Source organism: Gallus gallus, chromosome 5 (assembly GCF_016699485.2).
Source record: "Gallus gallus isolate bGalGal1 chromosome 5, bGalGal1.mat.broiler.GRCg7b, whole genome shotgun sequence".
Taxonomy (NCBI): domain Eukaryota; kingdom Metazoa; phylum Chordata; class Aves; order Galliformes; family Phasianidae; genus Gallus; species Gallus gallus.
The window spans coordinates 14,259,821-14,270,269 of record NC_052536.1 but is presented as its reverse complement, the minus strand read 5'-3'; the positions used below and the strand labels follow the sequence as shown (position 1 = coordinate 14,270,269).

Below are 10,449 nucleotides of genomic sequence, written 5' to 3'. Positions count from 1 at the left end.
GCGTTTCCGCGGCGATGTCGGCGGCGGGGCGGGCCGCGGGCAGTGCCTGGGATGGGCGCTCCCGTTGAGAATACGGGGAGGAGGCCTAGGCCGGCCGGCCGTCCTCCTGCTGGCAGTGAAGTCTCTTGCAGCGTGAGCTCCCACGCAACGCCTCCGCCAGCTCCTGCCGCGTATGGGAGCGCAGAGCCTGACCGCCGGGTGCGGTGTGTGCAGGAAAATGGCTTTTGTCTGAGCCCCTCTGTCGTCTGGACAGCTGGCCCTGCCTTAATGGCTGTCCCCGGCTGAGGAGGTGACCTCCTGCAGCAAGCCGTGTGCGACCGCAGTTCTTTCCAGAAGAACAAAGCGGCTTTAATATTCATCTGAGTGCTGCTTTGGGAGATGAAATCTGATCGTTTCAAAGCCTATTTAAATAACATAACTGTTTCCTGTTGTTCGGATCTGCTGCAAGAATTTAGCCCTTAATTAAAATTCTAGTGTGGATTTCGGCAGCTGGAAATAGAACAGTGCAATTAGGAACACTCCAAATATAGCACTGACTTTTTTTTTTCACACTACCATCTCATCTACACGGAGTGGGAACGGCCTCATCTTCTCGCTTGTCTTGATACTCAGAAAAATGAGTACTACAGGATATAATTGATTGGGAGCCATTGAACAAATATAGTTGATGCCAGATGCAAGCTAACCAGCCAGCAGAAGAGAAAGGCTCTCATGTTCCGTTATCACTGTCACCGCTTCCTCCACTGGGAGCGGAATTTGAGTCAGTCCACAGAGCTGTTGCAGAAGCAAATCATCTTCCCCTTGCTTCTGCTGCTAGAAAAGAAGCTAAATCTGGAAATAAATGCATCTTATAACGTTAGGTACACGGCCTGTGTGCATGGAGCTTGTATACTGATGGGATAGCTGATAACGAATGTTGTGTAGATATAACCCCTTTCAGGAGATTAGCTCCTGTGCATTTTTTTGGCCTGTATAGTCATGTATGTGCAGCCAAGTTTCAGTGAGGGAACGATAGAAGTTCCTTGAAGTAACGTTGTTGAAATAGTATGTAAACCCCACAGAGGAAAGGGAAGAAAATCAGTGCTTGTCTTCATAATTACAATCTTTGTCATAAAGGCAAGTTGAAGGGAAGAAGTAACAAACCTCACTGCACTTCTTACGTCTGCAAGTACACAAACTAGGAAGCTACAGCTCCCTGTAACTGCCCCTGGTTTGGCTACTCACCTTGCATTTCGTTCAAACTGAGGACTCCTGGGCTAGTTACAAGTAATTCAAGAAGCTTAGACGTAAGAAAATATTATTATCTCCATAGAATTTATTTCCACTGGAAAACAAACGATTCTACCTCAGAGATGACTCCTACAGAGATTCACAGAGAATAGAGAGAACACTGTGCTTTCCTGAGAGCATCACCATTTTATAACTGAGTCTTTCATTCTCCTGTTTTGTTATTAACCCTAGGAAATACACTCTTTTCCACGGAGACACCATTCGGTGTCCTTTAATCGCCATTTTTAGCCTGTGCACATACCCTAGGGTTAGTTATTAGCTGAAGGTGGCATGTAAACTCAACAAAAATACCGGCTTTGCCATCTAGTGGACGTCCACGAGAACAGCACGTAGCCTACAACCACGAGGCAGGTGGTTTTGCTCCCCCAAGAGCGTTATCACCACAAATAGGGAGCACTGGTGCAAGATCATTAAGTGAAGCATCTGATATCAGTGTAGCAATTAAAATGGAATGTAAGCTATGGGAAAGGTGAGAGAACAAAAGTCATAAAACCCTGTTATTTGCAACATATGGACATCATGTATATATATATTGAAAAAAAAAAAGGTTGAAAGATAATTAGAGAAGCTATAATGACAGTAACTTGCACTTATCTTGTAATAAAAACGTTGATGTCAGTTTCTCCTGTGTCATTCTTTTATTTTCATTCCTAGTCCCTTCTCTATCCATCCCTGTTCTTCTTGCATCACTCCCATAATCTCTCATCTCCAAACCTGTCTTTTTTTTTCCTGACATTATGTTTGTTTGTTTTTCCTACACCCCTACATCTTTTGCTTTGATACTGTTTTGTATTTACTTTCGTTGTATTTAACTTTGCTTTCAACTGATCTGTTGTAACATCCTCACAGAAGAGCAGTTACAGCAGAATTACTGCCAAACATGCTTTGTGGTTGTTCACAAAATCGGAGGGGATGCTTAGAAGGTTGAGAAGAATAACGCTACAGGGGTGTGGGTGTGCAAGAAGCTCATTGGGATTGCATCTAACTTTTGGCATGTGTTTAGTGATCAGAATTGGAGTCTTACCTATAAAACTGAAACCTGCCAGCTAAATGTTAATATATATATATATATATATAAAATGTATGTGGTGAGAACTCTATACTTGTATCTCTTTAACAGTGCCTGTTTTGGAAAGCCAAGCATCCCCGTTTATTTGTGTGAGAAACAAAAGAGAATCCTTCAGCTAGGAAGCTAATTTCAAACTGTTTGATGGCTGATCTTTTCCAGGGAACCCTCACAAGCAAACTGGGCAATTAGATTTTATTTGTTTCCTCTGTCAGTGATGAGTGTCTGTCATAATACTGCAGGAATTCCCACACTCATTTAAAACTGGTTTGTTTGTAAGGGCTTGCAAGGACTGATGTCACAGGAGTGTTTTAAAATGCGCTCTAAGCTAAACTAAAGCTGATGCATAGAAGCAAAGTAACAAATTCATTTGCCCCTGCAAACTAGCAAAGTACGTTTTAGGTTCTATTTTGTAGGTGTTGCAAGCATAGAAGAATATTGTGGAATGGCTATGCATCACACATCTCTGACTTGAGTTTCAGGCATGATGAGTCCATTTTACTCAGTCCCTGAAGTAGCACAAAGGTACAAATCTACTACATGGGGAAAAGCATCTGTTGCAAAATGCAGAGCCAGATTCTACCTTTATTTCTTGCACAGACTCCCAAAGCTGACTTGAAGGCAATAACAAACAAACATGGCTGAGAAGTTCCAAGGAATCCACTACTCTGTGGCTTCAGCCCGTACCAGAGTAGAAGCGCAGCAGATGGAAAGGGATGTTGCAGGCTTTGAGCTACAGAAAAGACCATGGAGTTCAGTTTTGCAGAGCTCTGCTTCTCAGGAAATATTTGTCCTTAGGTAGACGCAGCACCAAATACACAACAACGAAATGTAATGCTAATCTTTTCTTCATGGTACCAGTTCAAGCTTGTTGATGCACAACAGAGCTGAAACCCTGACGTGGAAATCCCATATGGCATTCAGACTGGCTGTAACAAATAATAATTTCCACTTCAATAGCATGCAAGGAACTCATAGCCCATTGTGAACGTTAATTAATCCTCGCAGTCCAGTTGGGATGCAGATGGATTACGTCCCTCGTCATCGAAGGAAAGATAGCTCCAGCATGAGCCACAGCAACTCTGTAACGTTATTCAGGAATTTCTGCCAGGATGCATACTGTACTGAAACTACAGGGGAATTCAAGTGGATAGCGTGAGGAGTGAAAGATTCGAATACAAACTGAAGCTCAAAGTTGGCATTGCATCCCTCCCAGCACCATGCCATGAAACAAAGATGTTAAACAGCAGGTAACTCACCACCACCGCAACCACCGCGTAATTTCATATCGCAGCCTTATAGGTACTGATTGAGCTAGATGAGTATTGGCAAATGTGTTGTTCAAGCAATTGCGGGGGATTCTAGCAGAAAAGCTGAAAGCACAGCCGAGCAGCTAATAAGTGGCTGTTCTCCAGTCACGCTGCACTCAAAATAGCTTTCCAACAGGGGAAAAAGCAAATTCTATTGGCTTCAACACCTGGTTGAGCAACTTAATAAGGACAAAATTGAAAGTTAGAGCTGAAAGAGCTGAATCATTATTTATTTTATAACTACATCTTCATCACACAGTTCACTCTAAATGGGAGTTATTTCATTTCAAATCAAGCTCGTGCCAGCTTATTCCGTAGGCTCATTCAGCACAGAGGCAAGGCGAAGGTTCTTTGAAAACAATTTCCGATGGCAGCTGCTTCAGAGCAGGAGAGCAATCTGCAATCATAGGGAAGAATTTTTTCCCATTTTCTCCTGTCCCCCCCTGCCTTTCCCAAGGTGTATCCTGGTAACGCACCAGGAAAATGGTAGCGGTGCAAATAAAGCTTAGACTAAATCTAAGGCAATTACTTCAGCCTTTCCTTATGATTATGCTTAGATGAAGCCTGGTAATTACGGTTGTCCTCCTCTGATTTTTTTCAATAGGTCGTACCTTCCTTGAAGTACCTAAAACTGGACACAGCATCCAATAGCTGTGGAATAAGCAGCTCAAAGGACATCTGAAGATCTACTGAATGTTTTGAGAGTGATAACACTGGCTATAAATTGCAGCCTTCGCCTTTATTTTTCCTTAATAGCTGCTTAACACTGTTTACTCCCATTCAGCCTGTTATCTATGTTAACAGTCAAATCATTTTCTGCCATGCCGTTACTTAGATTGTCCTTCCTCACCTTTTATTTTTGCAGTTCATTATTCTAGCCTAAATGTGATGACCTGCTTGTTTTTATTCAGTTGCATCCTCTTAATTCACTGTGGAGTTGTTCTGCAATGTATACCTGTTATGTTTGATTGGCAAAAAATATCTACCCAGAGTAATTATGAATAAATCAACTTGTTTGTTTATTTAAAGAGAAGCTGCTCTCTTCTCAAGGGAGAAGTCTTGCAAATGAAATCTTCACATCTTCTTATTGAATTAGATTATCCTTTTTCTTTTCTTTTCTTTTTTAATCTAGATTATCTCTTAAATAGGAGAATTCCCTGCAGCCTCATTTCTTAAAACAAGACTTCAGAAGTCTTTACTTGAAAGTAGAAACTAGAGCACATAGATTTTGGCATTCTTGTCTCACAGAAGGACAGACAGCCTTTTTAGGCTGTGATAGCCAAATTTGTACCTTCAACCATACCAGTGTGTAGGCAAATATTATTGTAGGAATCTTGTCTGTGACCATTTTCCTTTTTTTTTTTTTTTCTCTTGACTCATCAGTATATAAATAAAGACAAAGAAGATGAAGAACAATGAAAAATAAGAGCAAAGTGATGCAGGAAGAAGCAATAACTTCCTTCAAAAAAATTGTTTGACTGGATGTCTTCAAAACGTTTCACACTCGATTTGCTCTCATGTTTCCCTTTTCTTTTTCCTGATATTTTGTGTAAGTTCAAACAGTGCAAATGTGAATCTCTGCTCAACATAATAAAACTTTCCAGCTGATTCGAGTGAAAGGTACAGTTGCCCATGCTGTTTGCAGTGGGCAGAAATCCACATGCAAGCCAACACCGCTCTCCTGCTTACTCAAGCTCATTATAGAAATCTTTACTTATATGCAGCAAAATACAGTTTTCCCCCTTTGTAATTTAGCTAATGTCTTGTTCCTCCTCAGTAAGATGATACACATGCAAATCAGTGTGCTATCTTTCTCAACTTCCCAACTCCTGCACTTTATAAAAAGAAGCACCTGTTCTGTATGTGAAAGGAATTCTGCAAGTTAAATATCATACTTTCTCCCACTGGATACTTTAATTTTATAGTTCTTACAATCAACAGTGAATACAAAGACTCATAAATAGCTGTGGCTTTCAATAGTGGTATTTAGCAGGTACTTTCACTGGTTAGCTCTCCCTCTGTGTCTTTATATTTGGTGCCTAAGTGCCTGCAAGGAAATCATTATTTTCTGTTAGATGTTTAATTGCAAATCTTGTGAGGAAACGTACCATTTTCCAAACAATGCACGACTAACTTCATTAGCACATTGACACACTAGTTACGTTTGTCAGTTCTGAGGCCCCATCTACTCAAAAAAGTCCCTAGCCAACATTACCTTAGGAAAAGACTGTTTTCAGATGATACAATGCCCTGATGTACTAGTTCCATCTTTCCGCCAGAGCCTTTCTTATTGAATGTGACATGTTTGGGGACACACACTTTGTGCCTGCAGTGGAAGGACTCTTGTACATACCGGTTCTGGTTTTCTCTGGGATCACGTCTCAGCCCTCTTTGAAGTTAGCACCAACACACACAGGTGGTCTTCCAACAGCCTCAAATCTGTTTAGGTACCAAAGGCTGTCTTAAACAAAAGCAGACTCTGGGTTGGCTGTAACGTCAGTGTTCTCAAGCATCTGGACTAGATGAGCCTGTGTCTGTAGCTGAATATTACAAATAGCTAAATAGTTTTGGACTCCTATTTCTGTTCACTGATCATTTGGTGTCACCCTACAAGGTGCCCTCTCAGTGATCAGTCACTTGGGTATCTAGGTGAAGAAGCAGCTTATTTTCTCCGTACAAGGGAGTCTTCTAATGAGGTATTGGCTTTGTGTTTAGGGCTAGTTGCTATAAGGAGAAGAGCAGTATTCATCTTAGACTTGCTGAAGATCCAAGTCCACTTTCTTTAGGCTATGTGATCTTGGTAAGTAAGCTGACCCCCAGCCCCCCCCACTATACATCCTCTTCACTTCCAGACATGGTGATGGATCTCTGTGACAATAAGCATGCACAGAGTGTTCAGCACAAAAGGTCAGAGCAAATCTTCAGTGCTTACTGCAGGATGTAGTATATACATTCTGCACTTTAAGGAAGAAATCACAAACCAGATATTTAGGGAGCATACCTCACTGCTTTCCATCAGTTAGCAAATAGGAGGAAGTTAGAGCAATGGAAGTATTTTCTTAAGTAAGAACATCACTCAGGATTGTCATGTATTAACTTGAATTCCTTTTTATTGGAGTGGACACTATATGGAATAAGAGGATACTGTAGATAAACTTGTATCCCTTCAAAAGCTGGGTGTCATAGAATGGCTTAGGTTGGAAAGGACCTTCAACCCACTGTTGTGGGCAGCACCACCACCTACCAGATGAGAATGCCCAGGGCCCCATCCAGCCTGGCCTTGCACACCTCCAGGAACAGGGCGTCCACAGCTTCTCTGGGCAGCCTATACCAGTGCCTCATCACCTTCTGAGTAAAGGATTTCTTCCTAACATCCAATCTAAATATCCACTTTCAGTTTAAATCTGCTCCCTTTTGTCCCATCACTATCATACCCATGGGTTGTACAGCATTGTATAGATCTCCAATGAGGACATTACATATGTTATCGACCCTACCCATAGGGAGGTTTGATGGTAAATTAGTATAATTTTCTTGAGATTTTCCAGAGCTACTGAAGAAGAAAACAATTACATTCATAATTTCTACTGTCAAATAAAAGGAGATTTGCATATGAACATGCTGCTTCACTGTAAGATAAATATGTGATGTGCAGGTGACCTAATCACTGATGTCAAGTGGGAGCTGCCAACAGGCTTCTTCATTACAATTAGCAGGGTAAGTCCTCCCTGCTGCCAAAGTACATGCATGACACAACACAGGTCTAAATACCAAGTTGTATGTACAGGATAGGACAGCACAGCACAGGCCTGCACTTTCTCAGGTTAACAGTCACATCGATCACTAACTCATTAAAGCATTGGCCTTCTGGTTAGGATCAGAGAAGAAGTAGGTGTGCACACAAATCCTCATGAGACCCCCATGTATACCTCAAGTTGTCTGCAAGAATGCACCTGGAAAGCATGAATGCCAGAAGTAGTAACAAACAGAATCAGGGTACAAATGAAACAAGGAGGATTTAAAAAGCCAGTCTTCATCATTAGATGTAAAGTCTTCAGATGATTAAAATTAATGTTCAAAAGCAATGAGCAGCTGTTTTAAATGTGGTTTTAGCTGAAGTTACAGTGAATTGCAAATAAAGGATTATATAATGTACAGATAAAACCTGTCTGTGTAACACACACACTCACATACCTGTTTCAAGTCACCTCCTGCTCAGCTTCTTTGCTGCTTATGGCATTGTGTAGCAGTTTCTGGCACGTGTGAAACTGCTTCAACGGAAAGGTGTTGTCACTTGACTGTAGTTGCAGAGGTTTTCCAGGCAGGAATGCAGTCTTATAGCTACATTCAGAGCATGAAAAAATGTGTGAATTAAAAATATGACTTTGCTTTTTTTGTGTGAAAATTAAGCATATAATTTTCTTTTATTTTCCTAAAATAAAGATAAGACAGAAACATTGTTGGTTTATCTGAGCCTTCTATATATCATTTGTAAAGGCAGCAAAGTGTAGAAAGGGCAGTTTTGCATATGCTATTTTTTGGCTCATTCTGGTTCTATAACCAGAGTTTAACAGATAAACCTTACTTCTGTATCACTTGTAAATACTATTATTGAAACAATTTATCAAAAACAGTGAAATGTTCCCATTCTGTGCAGAGTTCACCGCATTTTTATGTGTTATATGAAGTCAAAATTTTTATTAAAAATAGATTTGCAAGCTGTAATGCTGCCATTGGCTCCTACAGAAGCCTCTAAAGTTTTACATATGCCGCCCTCAGACTTGGAGTGCGCTACGTATGCAGCACATCAGCTGAAGCTGATAGAGAAGATCTGATGAAAAATAAGAGCAACAGAGCTATCTACTCCACTGAAGAGCTACCTCAAGTGACCCTTCCCATAAATTTTTGTGGTCATGTTTCATTTTCACCTTTGTCCACAGTGAACGGTTGTTTCTCTCCCGGCTTTCCCTGTGGCACCTGGGCAAGAAAAATGAAAGAATATCAGTCTGGCATGGCACAGCCTCAGTACTCAAGGAACTGCCAGGTAATATGGTTCAAGCCACTTTGACACAAGTGCTCCCATACAGTCAGTTCACCTCTCACAATTAGTATTACCTAATGACAGCATTACTTAAGGGTCTCTATTTAGATTAGCTCTTAATTGTACAAAGTGTTTTCTCTGACTAAGCCCTTTTTACATGTATGTTAAATGCTCTGATGGATGGTGTTGATCCTGGGTAAGAGATTCCTACTCTCAGCCTTTTGTCACCACTTTTTTTGTGATACTCCCCACCTCCACTCTACCCTTATAGCTATACACTGTATACTTCCTCCCTCTGTTCTGTAAAATGATTCAAGTGAATAAAAAAAAAACTACAACAACAAGCAACTAAAAAACCACCAGCAAAGCCAAATAAATGCTCTCAAGTATCAAAAGAAACGCTCTTTTCGTATTACTGCTTCATTATTCAGTTGGGGAACCGATACACAAAGATTAAGTGAGTTGCCAGAGGAAAAGGAGGAAGGATGCAGGAAGAAAATTCGGTTCCTCTGAGTCACAGTTCAGCATCTTAAACAGAAACCTTCTTTGTTCTGACTTCACCTTACCTCTGAGTGTTGCCCAATCTCTTTATGCTCAAACTTTCCTCTCATAGGCTGTATCTCTTCTCATTTCAAAGGGAGACTTTCTTGTCACACAGGACAGGCACGAAGGAGATTAAGGGGTTGTTCTAGCCTTTTCATCTCTGGAATTTTTCTTCACTGCCACTACTGCAAGCTGCTGCATATATCACCACTGAAAATGATGTCCTGGAATTACAGCTTTCCCTTTGCCACTGTAGATTTTTTTTTTCTCCCTGTATCATATTTGCTCCGCGTACTTCTTGTTTGCTAGCTCCCGCCTGGCAAGCTTCATCTGCTTGCTTTGTGCATAAATGCCAGGCATAATTCTGAAGGCTCAGCATGATTACCAGTTGGCCAGCTGCCACGTTGGTCCTTAGGATTTAATTTTCCATCCTCAAAATGGCATTTATTTATTTATTTGTATTTTAAAAAAAAAGTTCCTGTGGCTGTTGTCTCTCAAGATACAAGCAAAAGATTTTAGCCAAGAGTAAATATGCACTGTCTGAATTAACGTCCAACAACAAAAGCCCTCCATAACCAACCTAAGAAAAGGTACTAAACTCTCCTACATCTTTAAATTCCTCCAAGCTCTTCCTCAAAGTCTGGAGAAAAGATGGATGCAATGAGACTCACAGGTGGAAAAAGAAGCTAGCCAGGATGGGCACTCCAGGATCACATACTGCACATTGCCACTTTCACTCAGATTAGCACAAACTGCAATTATTTTGTCTCCTTTGTCTGAGTCAGAGAATTCTCTGTTGAGCTTTTACTGCACATAGTGATCTACGAGGGTGGCTCCAAAAGTAATGCCTCCCATTTTATTATGTTGGTCCATGGCATCAGAGGTGCACGTTGGTGGCATAGCAGTAGAGGTCAGACCTTCTCACCAGTTTGCAGCAATTTTAGAGCATCCATGTATTGGAATCATTAATGAGGTTTTGCAATCCAGATCATCAAATCTTTTCTTGTGTGTCAACAGTTTTTGCTACTGCTACCAAGTGCCAGTTCCAGAGCAGAGCTTCCATTAACTCAACATACTTACACACCAAATCCTCAGTGCAGCGCGTTGTGCCTTCACAAACATACCTGGCCCTGTGTGAAAAGACTTGTAACAGGTTGTGTGCACCCCCATGCCAAGCATCTCGCTCTTTATTTTCAGTT

General features: G+C 41.1%; 1 long non-coding RNA gene across 1 annotated transcript; it reads right to left on the bottom strand.

The window, feature by feature from the left end:
• Positions 1-1,310: 1,310 nt before the first annotated feature.
• LOC107053407 lies at positions 1,311-9,921 on the bottom strand. The gene is made up of 3 exons (XR_005860367.1): positions 9,274-9,921; positions 8,595-8,643; positions 1,311-8,007 (listed from the first exon to the last, which is right to left on the bottom strand). It is a non-coding gene; the product is annotated as an uncharacterized LOC107053407 (long non-coding RNA).
• Between the last annotated feature and the right edge of the window lie 528 nt (positions 9,922-10,449).